Below are 26,176 nucleotides of genomic sequence, written 5' to 3'. Positions count from 1 at the left end.
ACAACTTTTACTTGTAACTGAAATATTTTATTTATCTTGTTCAATAACCTGCACATATAAATATTGAACTTAGATTTATCACTAAATCTTGTGTTAATTTCATTAGAAACTGAATGAATCTATTATTTGATACAAAATATTGAGTCAATAATTCGACTTTGCATCATCATGTGGATTTTTGTCACTTTTTCATTTATTTATTTTTTAATATGTCCAATAAATCCAAATTAACAAGAAGCTCTTAGTAGGAGCTCGATCAAGAGTTCTAGCTTTAACTTTTGAAGACCATTTTGTACCTCATCCAGTAAAAGTATCTGTTGATGCACGAATTTTTTTTCAAAAATAGCGTGTCTTTTGTAAGAAGTTTCCATGAAAGTATACAATGTATTGAACTGCTCAAATATGCCTCTTAACAGGAGGAATCAATGTTCACTCACTAACTGAACGTATATTTAAAATATGAGCGCAACAATGAACTCAAAATACCAAGAAACTTCTCGTAAAAACCGGGCCAGTCATATTGCACTGCCCTTTCACATTGGAAGCAGAAGCATCATCTTAACACTGCACTTACAAGTATGAGGCATTTAAACCATATGAGGAAATTTCTTCTTTAGTTGAAACAAACTTCTCCATCTATTTTTTTTATTATGAAAGTTCTGAAAATGATTCATGAATTTCAAAGTTTTTATCCAAATAGCGAAAAACACTTGCTCGTGACTGGACAGGTCTCGAGTTTCATCAACTTTTACTAAAGATCATCTGAAGATTTTTTTTTTTTTTAACTTCCTATTGCATATGATCACTGATTTGCGCGTTAGGTAAATTGAATTTCCTGATTTCCCAGTATTCTGCGCAAAATATTTGGGGGTGCAACCGCCCCCTCTTGCTCCCCCTATTTGCCGCCCCTGTGTCTCAATGAACAGGTCACATTCTACACAAGTGGGTTGGTTATGGTTTTACCTCTCATAGAAGCCACTGGCCAGACACTGCAGCGCTTCCTACAGTTGATTTGAATTGCAAATATCTTTCCATTGTCGGCCATTTTCAAATATTAATACAACTCAATGGGTACTATTTGATCCCGTAATATACGAATGTGATCATATGTTGTAACACGTACATCGTTTTTCTTTGCATGGTCTGCGAATCCGCAAACTGCGAATGCTTGAAAATTTAACACAGAAGAACAGAAAATCGATTTGAAAAAAAAAAAAATTGAATATTTCCAAAAAAAAAAAAAAAATCAACATAATTTCATGCAGCCAACAACCACCAAGGATTCCCGACATAGTGAAATTGGAAGACAAGAATGGAAAAAACATGAAGTACAATATTGGCGCCACCCCGTGTTTTGGTTGATTCATTTTACGCTTACATAAAGGAAAAGAAAGGAAGGGGAGGAGAGCATTAATATATATATATATATATTAAAAATGATGTTCTTTAAAACTGTTACTACAACTAACAAGACGGTTGAACTAAATTGCAAGCTAATATCGAACAGCTCTTTACAGCAGCCAGAGACCAGCTCGCCCGTATTTTGATCTCAATGCTCAGCATTAGCCATAAAAGAGTTGGAGGCAAAGAACTTCAAAAAAAAAAAAAAAAACCGAGTATATCTTCTAACTGGTAGCTAAAAATAATTCAGTACGCGAGCGGTTAGTAGTTTAGTATAGCTTCACATCGAACAAAAGCCACAACCGAAGAATCACAGGAACAAAAGCTGAAAAAACAATGAATTACAAAGCAGCTAAAGACATATCAGCGGATTTGCTACAGCAAACTCTCACTGCACGAGCACGGCCTAAATGGTTGACATGGCAACAAAACCAAAAACATATCTTCCCAATCAAAGAGAAAAAAAAAGTGGAAAGTAGACCGCAACCTTGAACCTGGAGTGACGCGTAGTTATCGTGCACCCCGCCCCCCGAAGAGGGATCGTTTGTTTCCTTCTCTTTCGTCATTCGGTCCCTCATTAGCGGAGAACACAACGCCCCTCTGTTTCGTAAACATTATCTTTCTTTTCGGATGCGTCCATAAACATTCGGAGGGAGACTTTCGGGAGGCTGTTGCTCATTTTATCGAATTACCTACTAAATTACAGATTTTAAAGGACGGATTTTTACTTCTTTTTACAAAAAAAGGAAGTATTTTATTCGCGAAAAAATTCACTCAAAAATCGACCTTAATTTCCATTTTACTCACCCCCGGATGAATGTTGAGGTTTTTTTTTTTTTTTTCGACTCGACCACACGTGGATAAATGCCTAAGAACGTATAGACACAAGAAATATCCATTTTGACGATCCCCGAGCTAATTACAACGAGTTTTCTCGTGACGTCTGTACACTGTTAAAAAAAATGTATTCAAAAATGAAACTCTGAATGTATTCATTTTTTTTGAATACAATTGATTCAAAAATGAGTAAATGTGGCATCAAATACAAACATACGAGAAATACGAGTCATGATATGAGTACATGTGTTTCTCAAAATTGAACCTTATTGATTCGGAGCTATATTGAGTAATGAAAGTATTCAAAAATGAGTAAATTTTCATTATTTTTGAATACCCATTTTTAACAGTGTATGTACGTATGTATGTCCGTGCGTATGTATGTCGCATAACTCAAGAACGGTATGTCCTAGAAAGTTGAAATTTGGTACCGTAAACCGGGGTTACTTTGATACAGGTTTCGCATATTTTGTATTGTAGCACCCTCATTTTTCAAGATTTTTCAACAATTCCTGAACCAAACGATAGCTTAACATCTCAGCTTTAAACTGCCGTTTGAAATTCTTCGATATATTGAATAGGGAGGGGGGGGGGTCATTTTTTTTTATTAATGTTAACCCATCATCCGAGGTTACATTGTAACAACGTGTTTTCTCCATCTAAAACGACTGTTTCGGTGGTTTGTAATAAAGTTACCCCATCCAAAAGATAGCCTAAATTTTTTTAATAACAAAATTCAATTTTTCCATTTTTTGGGGGGGGGGGGGGTTAAAAAGTTGGTTTTAAATGAAAAATGGTGCGCACTCTGAAAAGTGTTTTTTGAAACCCTGAGACCACCAGGCGGTCGCCAATTGTAAAATTAATCCCGATAGAACGGTTCAAAAATAAAACAGGTTTTTATAAAGTTGCCCCGTCAGTCTAAAGTAACCCCGGTTTACGGTACGTAGACTCTCAGTGGGGTCTAGTTGTGCACCTCTCCTTTTGGTTGTATTCGGGTGTTTTAAAGGAGTCTTTTGCACCTTTCTGGGGGGGGAAATCATTGTTAATTTCGATGTAAGCTTAAGTGGTGTTATAATTCGGAGGACACTTGGCGATATATCGCCAGTATTTTGGTCGCGTCATCTGATGCACACATCAGCTCGTTTAAAATAAAATTTAGGGGAGACCGGGGTTAGTTGTTACACGGGGTAAGTTGTTACATTCGAATTTAAAAATAACCGCCAGGAGAAACTGACTTTCCTTGCCCAGGTAGGAGATAGCACTCACCCATCTGCATTCCCTGACAATTACTGGAGTGCTTGCAGTCAGTAGCATAGAGAGTGCTCAAGGAAAACGGTTTTTTTGAGTCTGGAAGTAATTTTTCTTTCCGCTGTTATTTTTCTACTTGTGACGAAGCCGTTGCAGATAACGAATTTATTTCTATACCACGTGAAAGCCTACATTTTCAGGTGAGTGCTAACATATTTAAAAGTTTTGTGCAAAGATATAATACCAGTAATATGTGCCAAGAACTAAAGTGGCGTCGTATGGGGCAAATTGTTACAATTTTGTTGGGGTTAGTTGTTACAAGTAACAACTTGCCCCCAAGCAAGTTTTAATTTAATATTATGTTTTCTTTTTAAATGTGATATGGCGGGAGACTATAAAAACAAGACGGACAGGAGCAAAACACCTAAAGGAACACACCTGGATGTGGCTAAAGAAGTAATTGCAGGTAGTTCATTACGAAAGGCATCCGATGAATTTCATGACTCTAGAGAGATTCTGCGGTAAGATGAAAAATGCTAGTGGTGGTAAGTAGTATTTCTGATATGTTTTGTTGCATGATTTAATTCATGTAAAGTACTGTAGTTGGATGAGAATAGTAATAATAATAATAATTCTGATCTCTTTCATTCTATGATTTAATTTATTGTTAATATGTATGGTTGAATAAATAATAATAATTACAATAATGATAATAACAAATAATGCATTATTCGAATGCAGGTCTTTCTCCAAAGCTGCAGACAGTGCAGAAGTGAAGACGGTCCGCAAGCGGAAACCGTAGTCAGCACCACTCTAACAGATACACCAGTAAAAAATGTTTTGCAAACCGAAGCTGGGAAACAAAATCTGTGAAAAGGAAATTGTGTCTAACAGAGAAGAAATCAACAGACACAAAGGCAAAAAAAAAAAAAATGCAGAATGGTGCGTCCGAACAGTGCGTCCTTCGGATGAAGAAGATGAATACTGGTTCTGCGTAGAGTGCTCTAAACCATACTCAGAATCCACAAAAACCAACTAAACGGCTTCAATGCCGTAATTGTGACGAATGGGCACATGACCGATGTGCTTAGTTTGATAAATTATATGCTTGTAAAAATTGTAATTCGCGCACGCGCGCGGACAATGATAATGATGATGATAGTTTATTAGAAAATGTTATTAATGAAGTAAATCTGTAGAACCAAAAAGTTTGATTTTTAACGTGGTTAAGAGTTTTTAAAATTTAACAGAATAAACCAGAAAATGTGTAAATTCATTTCATTACTAAAATATATCTCATGTAACAACTAACCTCATATACTGTAACAACATGCCCCTTGGTGGGGTAAGTTGTTACAATCTACATCTATTCAAAAAACGTGAAATATTTGAGTAGTGGCTTCTAATCAATTTTTTTAAAAAAATGTTATGAATGTTAAACAATCTAGATGCATTTTAAAGCTTCACGCGTGTAAATAATTGAAATAGTTTAGCGTAAAAAAATATTGAAAAAAAAATGTAACAACTAACCCCGGTCTCCCCTACTTATTTAAATTCGTACCAAGCTGGAATGAAACCGCAACATTTGGAACGGAAAACAGAAATGTCACCACTCGGTCACCGAGACATATCTAACAAAACGAACTAAAATTACTTCATACATCAGAACCTAAATAAAATATTTATTGATAACATTTTCATCGGCGTAATTTTTTTTTTTTACTATTAGCTAATTTCAATTGATTTTCCTTAAAAGAATATATGATATAGAAGCGACATTGCCCATCTCTAATTTGATTAGGAAACTCTAAGAAAGTTGATCCGATCTTTGTCAGTTCTCGAACCTTATACTAAGATATGGGTTAGGGCAATTAAAAAATAGTACTTCTAAGTTGGCCTGAATGACGAACTTGAATTGAATAACTAACTGCATACTTCAATTGCACAGTAACTCCTGCATGTTTTATTCATTTCATTATTGGGGAGGGGGGGCACCGAGAAACGCTTTCCCTGGGTACTGTTAGCTCTTCCCTTGTCAGTTCACACAAAAATGTCCCAGGAATGCATTACTCAGGAAAACCAAAGCATCGAGGTTATTTCTGTTACATTACCGCTTAAGAAACGTGAGAATTTCTCATTTTGCTTAGCTGGCGCAACGTAAGCTGCCTGTTCGTTTCACAGCAGAGTGCCGAAAGTGCGTCACAAAGAACCTAAAAAAATGGGAAATGATCAGTACCATCGAGAGCCAAGGCCATTGTCAGTTTGGTCAACTCCCCTCCCCCCACCACCAATAACCTTTTTAAGTTTTATAACAACTCCTATTCCGAGCCGGACCCCCAAAGCACCGGGACCCTCATTTCCAACTAGGCTCACATGGCCTCTCGTCGGCCATGGGAAGTGTTACTAACGCTGAGTTGGATTGAGTTGCCTTTTCAGTTGCGTATTGCGAAGACATTTCCATTCAAATCAGCGCCAATGACAGTAACACTTCCACTTTTCAATAGCCTCTCAAGCAAATAGCAAGTCAAAGGTCAGGATCTATCTTATCGGAGTCATACCATAAAAAGAGTCACGTTGCTTGTCCATTCAAGAAATAGGAAATTTATTTTAATTCAGAATATTGTGGAATTTAGGATGGACGTACCTTCTTATTTACGTCCTGCTACCCCCCACACCCCTTGTAAATTATATCAAGGTCAACTCTGACAGCTGTGCATGACTGGAAAATGGTCGACACTATTAGTGATTAATATTTGTGTCCTCGGTACAAAGCGCCCTCGCTTTGGCTGACACAGCTTCTACTAAATGGTGGCTGAGTAAACGGATAGAAAGGTGGACAAACAACTACGTCTGAAAAGTGAACAAATACGGGCAAACAAAACCTACCCAAAGAATAAAAGGTTACAGGCGATTTGTTCCTAGAAGGATCGATTACAAGGAAGACATGTATGTATTTCATCGAGCATTTTGGACAAAATCCCTTACTCAAAAATGGAATTTTTTTTGAAAGACTATAGAATTGGGCAGGGGATGGCAGAGCACAGTAGTAAAAAGGGGAACAGAAAAATAAGAGAAAATTTTGAGGAACTAGGGACATTTTGTTAAGAAACGAACGGATCTAAAAGTACAGACCCCCCCCCCCCCCCATAAAATGAATGATACGGTATGATCTCATAAAACCAGAACTTTCATTCGTATGAACGGCGAACGGTTTAGAATTTGGAACATTGTACTCATAATTTACACATCCAGGGACGTGCACAGAAATTTGGGGCCCGGCACAAATGACTTTCACGCCCCCCCCCCCCCATTCAAGGGTTGGCTTTTTTGCGCCCAAAACTTGTTTTTCCCATCCCGCCGGGAAAAACTGGGGAAAAATGGTAAAAACCAAGAAAAACTTCCATATACCAATATGTAAGAAATATTTATCTGATATAATCTAATGTGTAAAAGGAAAGTTAGAAATAAATAATTATTGCAAAATTTCCTTGGTTTTAAAAATTATTCTGTAGAAAAGGAATGTAAATAAATAAGAATTATTGCATAAAACATAAAATTTGCTCGAAGTTTTTAACAATGATTAATTTCCTAAATAAATATTTTAGAACATAATAAAATAAAATTATTAAATTTAAAAACACCAGGGTCATCAGGAGAAGCAATGAATAATTTGTGTTTAATATAAATCAAGTTTTTAATTACATTTTTCAGTAGACCTATCAAACATTTTTTTTTCGGTGTGATATTTTCACAGAATGTTCTTTTGCGTCATCAGTAATAGTTGTTGCCAGATTCTTGTCCACTCAAATGGAATGTTTGACAAATCAGTCGAAGGCGTTTTTCTCTGAAGGCATTACAAACACTGCAAAATGCATCTAATGTGTTTTGTTACATGATGCTAAAACCCAATGTGTAAGTAGAAGACGAAGAATATGAATAGGATTATGATTCGTAAACTGTGTTGTGTAAATATTTATAAATAAATCCACTTCATTGTCTATTTTTGTAAATTTTCTTCTTTTTTTTTCATCTTTCAAGCTATTATTTAATTAGAACTCAAGTTTGATTTTTTAAAAAATGTTTTGAATTGATTTTTACGTTTTTAAAAATCAGTTTTTCCCCACATAGTGTAGGAAAAACATAGTATTTCCCAGGACGGTTAAATACCGGTTTTTACAATGTTATTTACCGGTGGTGGGAATGGTATCCAGAAGAGTTCAAACTGTAACATATAAGGGATGACTTGAGGTTGAAGTTATATTGTGAAGTTATCGTAACTGCAAGAGTGAATTCATCAGTAAGTCAAAGGGTTAATGGCTAATTTTAAACGAATCTCACTCTAAAGGACCAGATTGGAAAAAATTTCATCTCAAGGAGATGCGGAATAGAGGGAGAGAGACAGAGGGGGAAAAAAGAAAAACGCTTCTCTACACTCCAGGAATTCGTTTAGCCACGGCATTTGCTGGAAATGAAAGGAGAGGATTCCTCAGAACTGCCATAAAGATAGCGAGATGAGGAATGTACCATTGAGCGAGGGTAATCTTTATGGCCGCCGCATTCACAAGACGACAGCTTTATAGGTCGTGCTTCGCGGAGCACCCAGATAGGCACCTCCAACCCCCCTTCTCACCTGCTTGGCCTCTGACGGAACGGAAGGATTAAAAAGTTCCGTTCCTTCACGGTACCCTCCTCTGTGGAATCACCCGAGCCATAACAAGCCCATTTCTTCGGCCGTGATTCCTGAATATTAATACATATGATTTCAGGGTAGTTGACTGCTTGAGCAGAAGCTTATCGGACACAACATGGAAGTTTCGACCAATTAAATAAACCTATATTTTTATCTTAATAATCACCAGCATAGCTAGAATCCTAACATGTAAACAAAACATCATACTAGAATTGCCAATATTTTTTAAAAACAAGGGTTCCGTTGATGTTGACCTCCAAACCTTCTTTCGCTGCGCCTGGAGAACAGCTTAAAAAAACTATACTGTTCAACCACGCAAGGGCTCCCATGTAGGGGGGGCTCAAGCCCCTCCTAACAAATTAGAACTTCCTTACTTTTAGTACATTTTTCTTTGCAAAAATGTAAAAATATTTCTTCTCCAGCATTAATGAATAAAATGGTAAAAATGACAAATTTTAATGACTCTAATCTGTCCTGAAATCGCTTTTCATGGGGAAAATATCTGAGCCCCTCCTTATAATTTTGCATATGGGCGCCCATGCAACCACGGATTGTATGGACTTGGCAAAGTCCAGTTAAGACGAGTCTATCTGAATGAGGGATAAAAGTGAAAATTTGATGCCCGTCTTACGCTCATTTGAATGAGACTCTGCTTAATTTAGAGGCTAACATACTACATCTGCAAAAGCTGACATCCCTAAAAAGTAATAAATGCGTCCATTTCCGCCTGAAACCGGATGTTTGCATTTCCATAACAATCGTAGTCATACAGTACATATTATAGTTTAAAAAAGTATAGTAAAATTTTGATGAACACACTTAGAAGACCAAATAGAATTACTGATGTAGAGGGAAGTATCGTTAATCGAGCGATATAAGATATAATATTCTTTCAATTAAAAACCATTCCTTTTTCTTTGACTGGTTTAATGGGTTTAGGAAACAATAATTTAAAAGAAAAGGGGATAAACCGTAGCAAGGGAAAACTGGACAACAGCTTGTATATAACCCAAACTTCATCAATTGCATGAAAGGGAGCATAATTTTCAACATTCTGAATCTGAATAGACATTCAGATGTCACCAAAAAGAATTTTATGGAATAAGAGAAAATAAGGACATGATTATGTATCTGTGTAACTTTAGTATAAATAAATGCTTCGTTACACTGTTTTGATAAAGATAGCAAGCCAACTAGTGTGAGAGCTTTAAAAATTTATTCAACATTTTTATTTTGACTCATGGAAAATAGTCTTCGCAAGAAACACGTGCCACTTTGATGGTATTAGTGACAAGGAAAACATAATTTTCACGTATACCTCAATGTTAGACGTGATACAAAATCAACAACACGATTTCCTTTGGAAACTGAAAACTACCATTAAAAGTTCTTTTTCAACAAAAGGATGGCTGAGTTCTCGGTGCTGACCTTTGTGTGGAGGAAGATAAATGTGGAAAACACCGAGTTGAACGTTTTCCGGCCTGACAAGAAACCTCTTCAATAATGCATAAAACTTTGAGAATTTCGGAATAATAAGTCGAATAATTGGAGTACTAGTTGTAAGTTTTCGGTTTGTTAGATTCAGTCGGATTACTTACATACTAAAGCGCAATGGGGTTGTTTCCTTCAATCAAAAGTGATGCTTTTGGTCTTTTTTTAAATGTCCGATTCTGAAAATAAGGCGTGGTCTTTATGACGTCACAAGCGATGTATTTTGGCACGCTACTTAGGCACGCTTTGCTGTCAATCGCGTTGCCAGGTAATGATAACTTGCGCTGTGCGCTAATGGCATCAGTGAATGGCATTTCATCACTTGTGATGTCATGTGACCTGCTCACAAATTAAAATAATAGTTAAAAAATATTAAATTTTGTAAAGTTATTTAAAAAATGATTAAATCCTATGTTTTTAAGCATGATCTTTCAGAAAAGAACACTATTAAAATTTCGGAAACGACCCCATTTTATGCACTGATAGAGGATTTCCTAGTAATCCAGTCTCACGTGCACGTAATTCTTTGCTTACGTTCGACGACCTCGATCGGTCACTACCGGTTGGTTTATCACGTGACAGCTAATGATCACCTGCTTCAATCGACCAATCAATAGCTTAAAACGGTAACCAGTATATTAACCGGTAGATCATAGAACGCTGCGGTTACTAACCGGTTAGTTACCTGTCGACCAGTTGAATTCGTCGAAAGCAACCATTTAGAAAAAGCTTGTAAGCAAGGTACCGTTGCTTCTCGTACACTAAAACGGTTAATTCTTTGTTACAGGATAAGCTCTTTTTGGGCTAGATCTTGGGGGATCTTTACTTGGAGAGAAATATGAGAATTCTTTATTGTCAGAAGGTAGAATCCAAGTATGTTACTGCCGAATCAAACAAGTTTCTCTCACCCCGATTTTGACAAATAGAATCGTTTAAGCCTCAGTCCATCAGAAGTCAACTTATCAGTGCCAGTTTCCAGACTTTTAAGAAGGTAAATCTAGTTTTAGAAATAATCAGTAACGGTATTTCAAGAAGGGCATCTACCTTCAGCAACCATCGAAAGAGAGATCAGAAAGCAAGAAAAAACATTGTCACACACAAGTTTGTTTAAACCATTACTATCATTCATAACTATTCACGTGTCTATTTCATGCTTTGTTGTATTCAACGGCAAAAGGTGGGGGGAGGGGGGAATCCTCTTATGTTTCCTTCAAGAACTGTGCGACCAATTGCTTAAATAAGCTACAAAAAGTGGTAACGCTGCTTGGCTGAAAGCTGATAATAATACTTTCTCTGCAGCTAAGGACTCGACTAAATCCGAAACCATTACAGTAAAACCCCTTTAATGCGGACACTAACTGGACAATTTTTTTTGGCCGAAAAGAGGTGTGTCCGCAGGACTGGTTTAATAATGTTATTTGCCTTGGCATCGGGTAATTGAAAATTATCCGCATAAGAGGGGGGTCCGTTAAGAGGGGTTTTACTGCATATAGCTTTATTTCAATCACTCCTCTAGTCGAGACCTTAAAATACCAAGTTCATTTTTTCCCGGCTGAGGGAGATTCATAATCAGTGGCAGGGGCTCCCGATGACACAGTGACCTCCCAAAAATGTACTTGCCAGGCACAATTTGTCTGGCCATTGGGAAAAATTATCATCATTCGGCAAAATTTGGAATTCATTTCGGTAACAATTCATCATTTGGAGAAATTTGGCGTTTCATTCGGCGAAATTTGGTGTTTCATTTGGCACACTGAGAGTTTTCGCCCTCCCAAAAATTTTCGTTCGGCTCCCCTGACCAGTAGATTCTGTTATACACACCGTCACATGTACAAGGATGTAAGATCGATCAAGCGGATCTGTTTTTAATCACAAAACTTCCTTCTTATTAAAGAAAACTTCGAAAAAAGTGTTGACTCATATTTCGTGGAAGAATCTTGGATTCAAAACGAATTGCTCAAACTTGAGATTAATTATTTACTCGCATTCAAAAAGGAAAATGAAAAATTGCACTCAGTTGGCAAAATCAACTGGAAAAGACGACGCCAAGTTTATTAACCTTGCTCTGAAATGTAATGTAGACGTACAGATGTACTTTGTGGCCCTACTTCCTAAATTTACGACATGATATTAGATAAAGAAATGCTTTCTTATCTTTATATACAATTTTTCAAACAGCCTTTTTGTTTAAGCTAACACCATTCTTGTGTTTCTAAAGATCTCCCGAAATGCATGAGAAGAGAAACAATAAAAAGTGATCCCACTGAGAACGTACGATACGCGATTATATTATTTTCTGTACTTAACAGTAACAGAAAAATTATTTGCATTTTTCGAGCTTTTTAAAGCTTTTAATCCTTAAGAAACCATTTTTTTACAAGGGAAAATGTCATTAACTAGTTATATTATCTTTAAAAAGTTTCCACATTATTTTTCCCACAATAAAGTGATTCACATTATGTTTTTCACAATAAAGTGATCCACATTATTTTTTCTTTTTAACAGAAATGGTATGCAACAAACTTTTAAACTTATTTTTAAAAGAAAAGGCAATAGCTTTCTTGTTCAAAAAACAAAAAGTGTGATTGAAACTGAAGAACAGAGGTGAAGGGTATTTCGTGTCGGCGAAACTGGGAGGGGGGAGGAGAGACAAACGTTAATTTTGAATAAGGCGCAGTTTTTGTAAAATAATTCAAATCTTATTTCTTTATTTTCTGTAATTTGTAAAATTCTGAACAGAAATTGTTTTTATTTTTATTTTAGAGTTACATGCATTTATATATGTGTTATATACATATATACACATCCATTAAATGAAAACATGTTAAAATTTTTAATGAAACATGTGCACTAATTAATAATGTAGATACTCTGCCCTATGTATACATTCTAGTTCTAGTGAAAAAAGCACCAAATACTTTGGTGTTGAGGCGAATTAAATTAGCTTACAGTTCTTGCATTATCAAAAGTTGGTGTTTTCATTCCCTTCCTTCCTATCACAAAGTATCTCACTTCACCCTACCCTTTTCTCTCGCCACATTACACGCAGTTCTTCATAACCATACTGTTATTTTTAAATAATGATGAATGTCACTTTTTGTTACCCCCTCCCTCCGTCAATTTCACGAATCACCCTCTCCCCCCCCCCCCAAAAAAAAAAGGGATGACATCATTTCTAGGTGACCCCTCCAGATGAAATACATTTTTAAAATAATAAGAGTTCCAATTTTAGGAAATTTACTTATTCTGTTCAGCAGGGAGGAAGGGGACAAATGTGGTCTTATGTCCCAATTTCATCCCCTCAGTTATGAAGAGTCGATCTTATTTTGACATCAAAGTTGACGGTGAAAAAAATCATATTGATAGTAAAGCGAATGCCAGGGCCGGCTCTAGTAGTTTCGTTGCCCGGGGCGATGATGACAAGAGCCGCCCCCTCGTCTTACTAATATTTTTTTTTAAATCATCGAGCATGCTCTCATGTGTTGCTGCAATTTGAGCTTCAAAGGGGGGGGGGGGGAAATGAGTTTATTTTCTTCTTACTTTACCTGTTTACATTTTGCCATCATGAAATTTGCCGCCCTAAAATCTGCCGTCCCAGGCGGTGGCACAGGTTGCCTATCCACCCCAGGAGCCGGGCCCGGCGACTGCTCGTATGAACTACCATCGAGGTTTGACCAGCCGAATTGAATTTGCACAGCCTTCGGATTTTTCACGAGTGATTGAATCACACGTGAACGTTTGATCCGGACCGTGATTTCGCGGAGAAAGTGATATTTATGGCGAATCGGATGAGCAAACTCGATTCGATGACGGAGCCGATAAGTGAATCGAAGTGGACTCGGCTGCTATAAATCGAACGATATGCCTCGATGACGGATCACATGTGTTGAAATCGTTTGCTTGAAGCCGCAAGCGTGTAGAAGCAGCTTTGTGGCAAAATGTGATGGAGAAAAGTTTAAAAAAACGCATGAGCTTCTATTGAGTTCGGAAAAAATATACAAAAAACTGCCTTATGCTGAGATGAATTAGTTAGTGGCAGTCACCGATTTAGGGTTCCCATGTGCTACAATTTCCCAACAAATTTACCATTGACAAATCATTGCAGTTTTTTCATAAGGTATAACCGCCAACTCCTGTGAATATTAAATATTTTTAATGACGCTTTGATTGATCTAGGGATCATCCACAAATAATATGCCACTCTTTGAGAGGGGAAGAAATGTTCGTTTTATGACAAGGAGGAGGGAGGGAGTAACAAGAAGTGTGACATCATATTTTGGTTGGTTAAAAATATTTTTTGTAACAAAATGTTAAAGTAACGTGACATGTCACAAGGGGGGGGGGGGTCAAGTGCGACTTTGTGAAAAAGAGGGGAAGGGGTCAATGTTGAGAAAAAGTGCGACGTCATTTATTGACAGCCCGTTATGGAAGACGTTATGTGACTGAATTAATTCTAGATACATATGTTACAACTCAATCATAAGTTATTTACTCTTATTAAAAGATTTAAAACAAGATATTAAGTCAAATAGTTTGCATTTTTGTTATAAATGAAAACACTAATAATAATAATTTGTTATTGAATGTATTTCATTGATTCCTTACAATAATCAATCTAAGTTGTAAGGTACAGACATAGGGCAGTTAAAGTTGAACTTGAAATTAGAGTGATGCAGGAAAGAATACACAATGTAACTCGTTAGACAGTATGGTCACACACTGCAGGCGACAAAATGTGTTTGTGACACACAGACACCAATTATGTATATATTTCACAAAGCAAAAAGCAACCCACTAATCACGATCATTGGCGCAGATGTAATTTTAAATGACGGAATAAATGACAAGCCATTCAGCGAACTTTTTGAAACGGGGGGGGGGGGGGGGGCTGGTAATTAAACAATGTAGAACCAATGACCAGAATTGAAAATCAGCAACGAAGATTCCGTCGTGGCCGCAGTCGGCGTAAATGCAGCTATGGGCTGTGTTTTACAGTGAAAAAACATGAGAACGAGTACAAGGAGAAAAGGCTAACTGAAACTGGAGGATTGCTTCTATGCTCAAGGGAAAAAAAAAGGCAACTCATGGTTTTAAATGAGTGCGATCTGGTGAAACTTCGAAAATAAGCGAGGCCATGACTTGCACTTTGAGGAAAGACGTGGTAGCATATCTTAAGAAAAATTTTCTTCCACATTGTAGCACCCGTTTGTGCGCAACGCAACGAATTCTAAAAAATTCTTGACACTGATCTACATTTAAAAATTAGTAATTGAACACATGATGCATTGCACATAGTGCAGGTCTTGCAAATAGCATTTTTGATTTGATGACATTGCTGATGGCTGTTTTAGTCATTAAAGAAATGGAGGCTAAGGAAGTGTGTGTGTGGTGGGGGAGGGGGTGCTAGTGATGACGGAAAGAGTGATTAATCAAAGTGATACGAAGCCGTTAAAGAAATAATTTGTTTAAAAAACAGGACTCCATCGAGACCGAAATGAACAGACGCATTACAAGTAAAAGACGTATTTATAGAATAACGTATAAACAGAGCTTCATTTTTAGGTACGTAGGAATAAAGAATAGTGAAAGCGAATAGGGTGGTGTAATCAAGAGTGGAATTCGTTACGGGTGCCCATACCTCCAAGGACTATGGCGCACCCCCCCCCCCTTCTTTTAAATTATACGAAAGTCCTCCATAAACAAAACCCCACCTCAAATGAGATGAAAACCCTGTCATGTTACCCAGGGTGGCGACAGGAACTGTGAAAAAAAGTTCCCTGACTTTTCCCTGATTAAGTTCACCAAATTTCCCTGATTTACGTTACCAATGATAATGGTTTTCTTTCTTTGGGCTACTTGAAATCCATTGTATGTTTGTATCAAATGCAGTATTTTAAACGTTTTAAGTTGTTGAATTAAAGATATATTTTTAAAAGATGCTACTTTTTTAATAAAATAGTTAAAAAAACACATCAAGTCAAAATTTTTTGGGGAAAAAACCTACAAAATAGTATATTAAATTTTTCTATACGGAAAGAATATACAGGGTGTCCCAAAAGGTCGTTTACAAACTTAACATGCTGGTCTGTCATATCATGATGAACAAGATTTACATAGTAACATAAGTTCGAAAATACAATGCTGGCACACTACATACACACAAAGTCAGACACTAAAGGATGCACAACATGTCGCATATTTATTACACAAAGACGATGTTACGCAACATTTTAGTTTTCAAGGAAGGCTTATAGCTGTTGTTGAAATTTGCTGCATTTAGCTGTCATACACGCGTCGCAACGACAAAGTACCGACCGTTGTAATAACGATCCATTCGGACAAGATTTCACCGATCGCTGCGTTGTCGTTGTAACGTGATTATGAGAGCTGACAGGACGAAAATTTTATCAACTACTTTAAGCTTTCCTTAAAAATTAAAATGTTGTGCAAAACTGTCTTTTTGTAATAGATATGCGACATGTTGTGCATCTGTTAGTGTCTGACTTTGTGTGCATGTAGTGCGTCAGCATTGCGTTTGGGAACACATGTTCCTATGTAAATCTTGTTCATCATGATATGACAGACCAGCATGTTAAGTTTGTAAACGACCTTTTGGGACACCCTGTAGAAAATTAAAATAAAAAAAAACTTTACTTCCAGAAACCACTTAGCATAAGAATTTTAAGAAGAATAGAAGTAATGTAGTTATTCTTATATAACTAATTGACATATTTATGCAAAAAAGATGAAACCATTTGACATCCATTCATAGGGAGCTTTTCTCTAATCAAGAACACAGGTTTTAATGAATGAATACAGCATTTGAACAATAAAAAAAAATAAAGATATTTACTTAAGTACACAAGTTAACTCTATTTCAAATGATTTCAGTATGTAACGAAAAAAATCTTAGATTGCTTTTGTAACAAACAACTTTGAAATAAAAGGAAAAAGAAAAAAAGGATTAAGTAATTTCAAAATATATAAAAGAAGAATACAACTTGGTTATAAAATAAAAGTATCATTTAAGACTGAAGAAAAGAAAACCTTTATGATCTGTGGTGACTGCAAATAGTATAACGGCAAAAAAAAAGTTTTTTTGATTGAAAGTTCAATTTTAGCAATTAAATTAAAAACACAATGCAATAATTTTTAAGCTTTTGTAGTATTAATTCAAAAACCAAAGATTTCTTCTTGAAATTGCGATTACAGTGTGCTAATTACTTCGAGACAATGGAATAAAGGCAAAGGAGCTAAGGCATTAATGAAGGCTTCCTCTTTGCCTGTAGGGTTGTTTATTTTACGTAGCATTGAAAGCGTGAAAGGAAATTTCAAGCTAGGTAAAATAAACAACCTAAGAGACACAGAAGCAATCTTTGGAAGTTCATCCTGTGGTTAATAAGTCAGATTCAATATTTTGACGTTGATTAAAAAAGATGCGCAAATATGCGGCAGTGTATAATTGCACCTCATTAATTTTACTTTTTTTTTGAACAGATAACTGGCGGAAAATGCATAGGGAATTAGAGAACTTAATTTTGTAAAGCAAAAAAAATTTTTTTTTCTTGATAAAATCAATTTTCCCTGATTTTTTGTTATTTTTTCAAAATTCCCTGATATTTCCCTGACTTTTCCCTGATTAATAAAGTTCCCTGATTTCCCTGATCTGTCGCCACCCTGTTACCCCTCCTCTAAAAATTGCATTGGTGCAGTCTGAGTTACTTAACCCCCTCGTGGGCACCCCACAGTTACGACACCTACCAAGTAGAATTCAAGTGAATTTAAAACTTCAAAATGTCTCTGGGGGAAAAAAACATTGCTCACATCTAAAAATCTCCTTTTCTCTATCCACCTCTTTTTAAAAACATCAGGTACTTATTTTCTCTCATGTTTAATTATTTACTTATGTATCTCATATCTTTTTTTAAAAAATCGATTTTGTTTGATTATCAGTACGTACATTTATTTATTCACGCATTTCTATATCTCACCCCATTTTTATAAAAAATATAATACATTATATACGTAATCATAATTAGAAACTCTGCAATGAATTACCAATATTATTACAGGATAATCATAATAGCTTCAGACGAACTTGATTTTCAAGAGATCAATATTCAATACTGATCTGATTGCACAGATTTGAGATCACCTGACGCAGTGGTGTCCAACCTTTTTCTGCCTAGGGCCGTCCTCAAATGAACTACGAAAAGTTATTCTCGCGGACCAGAACATCTTCAAAACATTTCATTCTTGTTTAAATAACATAAGAAAATAAGAAAAAGGAAAGAACAGTACAGACTAATAATTGTTGTTATCATAACTTGGATGCTTATTTTATTGAATGCATGCTTTCAGAAACCGATTTCCTGAATATTTGGTTCAAAGTTTGTATCATTGCTACTAATCGTGCTTTTCCATACGTAACATTGGGCAAAAACAACGGACCACACGCATCGGCGTTCGAATGTGAACCGCGGGCTGTAGGTGAGCACCACTTATGCTAACGTATCTATTTATTCACTTGCAGATTTCTATAGTAACATCTAATTTTCTCCATGTATTCAATCAACTATCGATAAGTTCATGTATTTATGGACATCCATGCATTTTTTTATCTCTTTCCATCTGATTTCAAAACTGGAAACTCCCACCATCAGAAGCGACTCGCAATAATTACCACAGCAGTCAGAGGATAATACATAGTCACATCCCTCCAAGAAAGAGAAAATACACTTGAGTTGAATCAGCACACTGCATGCAACCTGTTGAAATCAGCGTGCCATCCCGAGACACCCTACGAAGAGGGAACCTACAAAACGGGATTCTTGCTTCCGAACAAATCAAATCTCCCATTGAAGCACGAAACATCTGCAGAGGAAATCAGACTTCTCTCGGAGGTGCAGGTGTCACGGGTCCCGGTCTGTCCTTGACAAGGTCAATACGAGATACATTTCTCGCTTATTAAAAAAAGGAATTGCCGACCATCATGGGGGGGGGGGGGGTTCAGAGTGTAGCTATTTTGATGGACAGACCAGGAAAAGCGAGCGAGTCAAGGAAAGATTTCGAAATTCTGACGCTATTTCGCACCCGCACCCCAAAGATGAGGGTCAAGTGCTCGGAGTCGTACATCAAAAATCTTCCGTGCCGAAAACGTACTGTGAAATCTCGTTACAACGAACTTTAAGAGACTAAAAATTCAGTTCGTTTTAACGCAAATTTCGTTGTGTAATTGAATTCAAGCAATGTGATGGGAATTATAACGGAACTGAACATTTATTTTGTTAAAACTGATATTTCGCTATACTGGTATTCACGATAACAAGATTTCACTGCAAATTCAAAGGATCACAGCAAATTCGGAAGTCCCTGAACCTATTTCTTCCTTTTTTTCGTTGCCAGATGTATTCTAAAATTGCGTTTTTCCAAACCCCAATTTTGTAATAATTCCAGCGAAATTTTTGAAACCCCTAATACCATGAAAGTCGTCTGGAATTGCGCTTTTTGGAACTTCAGTTTCGAATAATTACCGGAAGCAAATCACTGGATTTCATCCCCCCACTCCCAACACTACTTGAAATGGGCTACAACCGCATTTTTGCGACTTAAATTTTTCAAAAGGTCCGGGGATGATCTCCGAATCTCTCCTTCCGTCAAACATCGCCGAAAACCGTCTAAAATTACCTATTTCAAACTTCAATTTCGAAAACCAAGAAATTTCAAACACCATTCTTTCCTCTTACGTCTAGCTTTTTTTTTTTTTTTTTTTCAGGGAGCCACATTAAGTGTAAAAAAAGTGTTTTGACGCAAAAATTATTTGTCCTCATCCGCCCGTTATCGAGATATAAGGTCTCAAAGTCTGCCGAAATTTGAAAGGGCCAAATTTAAAGATTTGGCGAGAGATTGATTGATCACGTAATTTCACCGTCTGCATCCATCTACAAATCTTGTGAAAGATGTCCTCCATTCCTCACCGAAACTCGCTAAATTTGGCTTTTCTTAAAATTTCAGCAGAATTCAAGACTTCATATTTCGATAACGGGGACACGAGGGTTAGTAATTATGCGTCCAGAAACATATTTTAAAATGCAGTTTCGATTCCTACACATTTATTTATTTTTATTTATTTAGGATTTCAATTCCGAAACATTGATGGTGTAGGTAGAGCCCCTCAAGGGAGGGACGGTTGCCTCCTTGTATTCGTGTTTGAGGAAAGCACATCCATAAATGAAGCTGAAAAAGCACGTCAAGACACTTCTGTGCTTAGAGAGTACAGCAAAAAATCTCTGCTCTCAATGAGTAAATCAATGCATTGTGCTTGGAGGACAGATCAAAAAGCTCCCTTGGTTGATTAGCAGAGCCATTAGAGGACCTTTCTTATGGCCCTGGTGTATTAGTACATGCTTCGCTTGACTTCTTGCAGTTGCATGTGATTGCTTTCTTGTAACAATATACTCCCCCTATGAGCAGGAGAAAACGAATCATTGTATTAGAGAAAGGGAGAGAAATAAAAAGAAATAACTAGTTTATTATCTCCCCATTTTTCAGTCATCGATAAAAAAAAAGGTACATTTGAACTGCAGTGCAGTCGAACTTTGTTAAGTTTCAATGTCTATGAACGATTATAGTGGCTGACCATTATTGAGCAATCACGACTGCTAATTGTTTTCAATTGACCGTCCTTGATGTCCGGTTCCTTTTTCAACCCCACTGCCCTCTGCAGGCGTGACTCCTCCCGGTACCACTGCTCCTGGTCAGTGGCGTCCATGTCCCAGACGCATGCACGCTCATACACACTCACACACATACACACAAGCCAACGTGCAAGCACATGTCTACGCACACACACAAGCCTACACATACACAACTGTACACATAAAACCGCCCAAGAGTAGGAACAGGAACCGTTTCTAAAAACATTGATTGGGGTGGTAACCAATGAGTAGGATCCTGTCGCAACTCGTGATTGCGAAAAACATAATTTGAAATCAAAATTTCAAAATTCAAGTTAAATTCGAAAGTTTTTTTTTTTTTTTTTTTTTTTTTTGAGAATGAAAATTATTATTATTATTTTTTAAATAAAAATAGCTTTGTAATTGCAACAATAATAAGAAAGATAAATCGTAATAGACTATCGTCTGCGTATTAACTTTTGGTTCTCTTTTTAACATGAAGCTTGTAGTTTAAATACCTAGCAAACAAATTGAGCATAATGCAGAAAACGAAATTTTTAATTCATTTGACTCGGCACCATCTTGAAGAGTAAGTTAGAGGATATTCGAGGTTATTTCTCTGGTAGAAGATCCCTACATTATAGTAACAGGAAACTGAATACATCCCGTAATCGCAAATTTTGCCAGCGGTTACCCCTGCCCCCCTCCCTTTTCAGAGCACTCTCAACAGATGTACCTTCTAAGCACCTAAGCACGAAGTGTTCATTTACATTTATCTACCTTCTTTGGGCGCTATTTTAAGGGTATGAATGAAGTTACTCCGAGACTCGAATGCCGATTTGTTTTGCTTTTTCTAAATTTGAGTCGCTGGAATTTCGTGGCGATAAACTTAGAAAAATGCGTAAGTTTTTTTTTTTTTTTTTTTTTTTTTTTTTTTCAGCAATCAAGATTTAAGGTTTGTTTATTGTTGTCGGTAGGTTGAGGCTAATGTAACTTTTTATTCATTGATTTTTCGGCATTTGCCGCAAGTTAATAATGCTTTTTTTTTTTTTTACTTAATATCATTTAAAACCAGATAAAATGCTCAAAAGAGGGGAAATTTGATATTAGATTTTTGAAATCTTTAAATGAAACTAAATTTAGTGTATCAAATTGAGGTTGTTATGATTACTTACGTATTTATTTACTTTATTTCTTGTTGACAGGTTATAGAGTTCTGATTTACCTTATTACAGTATCGGATTGTCGTAGACGTTATTAAGGTTCATTCTGATTAGAAAATTGACAAACCGAGGCAATTGTTAGTTTCTTTTCAACAAACAGAGGTCAAGTTTACAAGAAGTAATGTTGGCGATTTGGACAATTTACAATCTTGTAATATACTCTTGTAAAATTTTATACCTAATGTTGTCAGATCTATAAAAATGTTATGCTTTTAATGATTGTTTAAGCACTTGATGCTTTAATTTGTATTAAACACTTTGGTTCATTCCAAAGACGCTACATCGATACAAAATTATGTATTATCTCAGTTCCTCCCCCCCCCTCCCTCTTACGAAAATCATGGATTCACCAATGAAAAATGAGCTCAAGTTTTTTAAAAAGGTGCTGTCTATGCATGATATGTCACTCCTTTTTTCAACAGTTTTAGCCTTTTTGTCCAAAAGTGTCACATTTCACCATACCCCCTTTGTCGTGCTACTTTTTACAAACATGTTCGTATAAAAATACGTGATGCCATACTTCTTGCCCTCCCCCCCCCCCCCCTCCCGCTCTTCCACTTATCACAAACTGTAACGATTCCATGAACTCCATCCCCGCCTCAAGACAGGCCCGTCATTTCAATATTTTCCAGTGAGAGGATAACGGGTAATTACAGGGGCATGCACAGACATCAGACATTTGGGGCCCATCACAAATGACTTTTCCGCCCCGCCCTCCTCCATATTGTTTGTCTCTACATTTCATGCCCAGTTTCAAAAATATTGGGGCCCCTTCAGGTTCGGGCCCGGGCTAACAAGTGTTCCTTCTCCCCCACCCCCGGTGCACGCCCCTGGGTATTTATACAATGCATTTATAAATATAATATATTCAATGCATTTTAAAGGAAAAACCATCAGAATACATGCAAAATGCGTACTTGCATTACATTTTGAAAATCCAGAAGTCAAATGAACCCCCACCCCTTTAGACCATCCAAATGACGGCCCTGATCAAAGCTTGACATTATTTTTGGGCAGCCACAAATGGTTCAAAGCCCGTAAGCTCGTTCATGCAAATTTTTAACGGGCGTCGTATAGGTCAGTGCAGCTTCCAGACCTCAGCAATCGCTCTTTGATCTCTTGACCAAAAGCAACTTCCACTCTACCCTTGAATTACACTATCCGCTAATTTATCGTTTGTTTTCAGCAGCACAAATGCGGAGGCATTTTAAGGTTGCCGCTGGAGATAAGACAAGTCTTTAAAGAGCTTTAAATGTAAGGGTTTCCATTGTGGAGGAGCTTCCGGTTGATAAAAGCACCGTCTGCAGTGTACTAATTTTTATGGAGATAAATAATCTTTTGGAAATGTTTCTCATATATAAATGGAGATTTAAGATCTAACTAGGTCCAAACAAAATCTAAGATTAGCTCCCCCCCCCCCCCGCTCTTCCCTCTTTTTTTTTCTTTTTTTTTTTTTTTTCATTAAAAATTTAAAACTATTTCCGAAAAATCACAATGTATTAGTTAAAGAGACTTATCTAATGCGCGCGAGGCTGAATGGGTTTTAATGCGATTTGTAGATTACAGCAGACAGTGGAAAAAATAAAATGGAACGTAACCTGAGCGGCCGAAAAGAAGTCTGACGCACCTGCTCCCTGTTCTCCACTATACGAATACATCATTTCAAATTGAAAAGGGTCATAAATTCACTCTTGCATAAATTTTGCAATTTTACAGGGGTACCTAAGAGGGGGGGGGGGGGGGAGGGTCATGGCGATATATTACCACATTTTTTTTTTTGTTTTGTGTGAACAATTAAGTACGTTGAAGTTTAAGTAACTGGAGAGGATAGTCACTTCGAATGTTTTCAGTTGAGGGTCGGGGAGGGGAGACGCAAAAAGGTATACAGAATGAAAATTTTATCATAAAACAACAAAATCCACACTCGCTTCGTCTGAACCAACCCCGATTAAATTTCTATATAAAAAGATGTCTGCACAAACCAGCTAACTCAGAAGGTTTTGAAAGTATTTCAACTTTATATTTGTTTCACAGCAATTATTTAGTAATTAAGAAGCCCTGGATAGTTTTTTTTTTTTTTTTTTTTGACCTTTTCTCTGTAACGAATGTAGGAGGGCCTTTTGAAACAACGTGCTTCAGTGCATGCTAAGACTGCTATACGTTGCTTACTTTTATTTAACACAAAAGTAATCTGTTTTCCAGGAGTAATTAAGGACTTATAAGCTAAAGCAACTGGATCTTTACAGCTGCAAATTCGTCGAGTATATATTGGGTGATACTGATTTTCTGACAATTTAAATAAGACAGAAAGGTCCGCCATTTCAGCTTTACAAGGAAGAAGTATACACGTAGTATACTCAATATATATACAGTGAACTCTCGTTACAAAGAAATACATTTTCAGACCCGATTTAATTGTCATTAGGTTACTTGAATAATTCAATTACAAAGCACAAAATTTACGGTCTTTTGAAGTGCGCTGTTATAGGATTTCCATCGGAACGGCTGCAAGAAATAATTGAATAATGAGCGTGAGCAATCTATGTGAAAGCCAAATTTATTCTTCCAGAAAAGCAGTCCCGGCACAAACTCACCCCTGGTATATTCGTCCAGGGTCTAACCCTGATATTCGTCCATCTTTGTTTCTCATAAATAAATGTACATTTAAAAGCCAGCAGGGTTATTCCCTATCCCCCCCCCCCTACCTCGAAAGATGATTCGGAAGACCAACCCGTTAAAACCTTCACTAACGTTTTAGTACATTTAAACGGAAATAGCTTATTCATGTATTGGAAGAAAACTGTTCTAAATTTTGAGAAACGATTTAGAAAAACTTTGAAACATCTTCTTGGGCTTTTATGACTTTTAAATCGTCTTCACAGCTGTGTCAGACCAGAAATTCTATCGTGGTAATTATGCAATCAAACGTTAACAGCTGGAAACCGTGGTTAAATAATTTTCTATGTTTTATCCAATAAACGAAGTTTATACCAGTATGAGTGAACATAATCATATTTGACCGATTTAAACTTTAAAATTCATAGCATGCAAGCTGTTGTAGTAGTTTCCCCAATTTTTGTCCTCTATTGTCTGAAAATGGTTAATTGCGATTTGGTGGACCTGCCATCATCCGCTGGTGATGCTTCTATTCCGCCGATCGTCTGCAAGTCGAATCTGCTGCCCTTCCCTTAGCAACCCCGCTTCAGACAGAAGCGTATCGATCGGGGGATGCAGAAGACCTACGCGCCACAGTCCCAATCGATAAAACGCGACCATGGAACTAAAACTGAGAGAAGAATTTGCATCGAAAATGAAGACTTACCGATTATCGTCAAAGTACCACGAAAACGTTCACCGAGGGTCGTTTAGAATGCCTAAGATCCAACTCCAGAGGGATGGAAGGAAGGCTGGAAGCGATCACAAGAGTGTAATTCCAAAATGAGAGAAATGCACTGAAATTCCTCCCGAAAATCGTACACAGCACCACAAACACACACACTACTGATAGGGGAAGACTGGGAGAGAGAGGGAAGCACACGCGCGCGAAACGTTCTTTTCGAACACAATAGCGGCCGCTTGCTGGGGACCGGTTCTCGCTCCGTTCCCGCCTTATGCCTGACTGACGGTTGGCTGGCTGTCGCGCCGGGATGAAGTGAAGTGAAGCGCTGGCTTCCCTACCCCTCAGTGTATGAAGTACAGCGCGATTCGCCCGTTACCTGAGGCGCTGTTCGGTGGGGGGTTCGTTGGAGAGTAAATTAGCTGCTCAATTAGTAGGAGTTTCAGGCCAAATGAAAGAAACAATCAAAACACATTATCTAATAAACTTGAAAATCATTCGGATTTAATTGACGAGAAACCAGGCGCATATGCATATCCAGGAGATGGAGGCAAATATCCAGTAAGGGTCATGACCGCCCCCCCCCCCCCTCTCTAAGCTCCAAAGATGACCCAAATCTGCGTCTTGAGGATCCCAACGAGAAATTTACGGAGGAGAATACCAGACCCCAACCCTACTTGGAGCCGAATATCACGCTTATGACGCACCCCCTCCTCCTCCTCCTCCCCCGCCCTCCAACCCCGCCCGATTTATCTCGTCACACATTAGCCCAGAGTATAAGCCATGGCACCTACAGGTTACGAAATTGAATATTCTTGATGCAGAACTCAATTCATGGCCGCCAAGAGCCAAGGCGGGATCCCTACCCCATAAAATTGATTCCAAGACCCACCCACACAAGGTCAGGGCCCCCAGTTCCCGAGGTCGTGGGTTCGATTCCCGGGGGTGCCCTGGGTGTTATTTCCTTCTCTTGTGTAGCAAATCTTTTCTGAGTATATCTGGAGGTAAGACGCTTTGTACGCAGTCCAACATGTATGTGAAACCAGGGGCGGCATTTCAACATTTCATTTGGGGGGTCGAGTTTTTCAAACATGAATTTTCTCAGTGTGGAATAAAATGCGAGTACATTTTTTTTTAAAGTAAGGTTATTAAAGAAATTCAAATTTTAATATCCACACTTTTAATAGTCAGCTATAACAGAAAAGATCTTGATACTACCGTTCATGATTGCCAGGATTAAGAACAGTAAATACGGGACAGGCTTCTAGGAGTG

General features: G+C 37.3%; 1 protein-coding gene across 2 annotated transcripts in view; it reads right to left on the bottom strand.

Moving 5' to 3' along the window:
• LOC129221565 (probable serine/threonine-protein kinase kinX) overlaps positions 1-25,187 on the bottom strand; it is a 131,087-nt gene extending 105,900 nt beyond the window's left edge. Inside the window, exon 1 of one of the 2 annotated variants that reach the window (XM_054856063.1) lies at positions 24,889-25,187. The gene's annotated coding sequence lies outside the window, so the exon portion shown is untranslated. The remainder of the gene's footprint in view (positions 1-24,888) is intronic. The other variant, XM_054856064.1, reaches the window with a different exon arrangement.
• Positions 25,188-26,176: the final 989 nt, after the last annotated feature.

This window comes from Uloborus diversus, chromosome 4 (genome assembly GCF_026930045.1).
Source record: "Uloborus diversus isolate 005 chromosome 4, Udiv.v.3.1, whole genome shotgun sequence".
Taxonomy (NCBI): Eukaryota; Metazoa; Arthropoda; class Arachnida; order Araneae; family Uloboridae; genus Uloborus; species Uloborus diversus.
The sequence above is the reverse complement of the archived record's forward strand: the minus strand, read 5'-3'. Positions and strand labels throughout refer to the sequence as shown.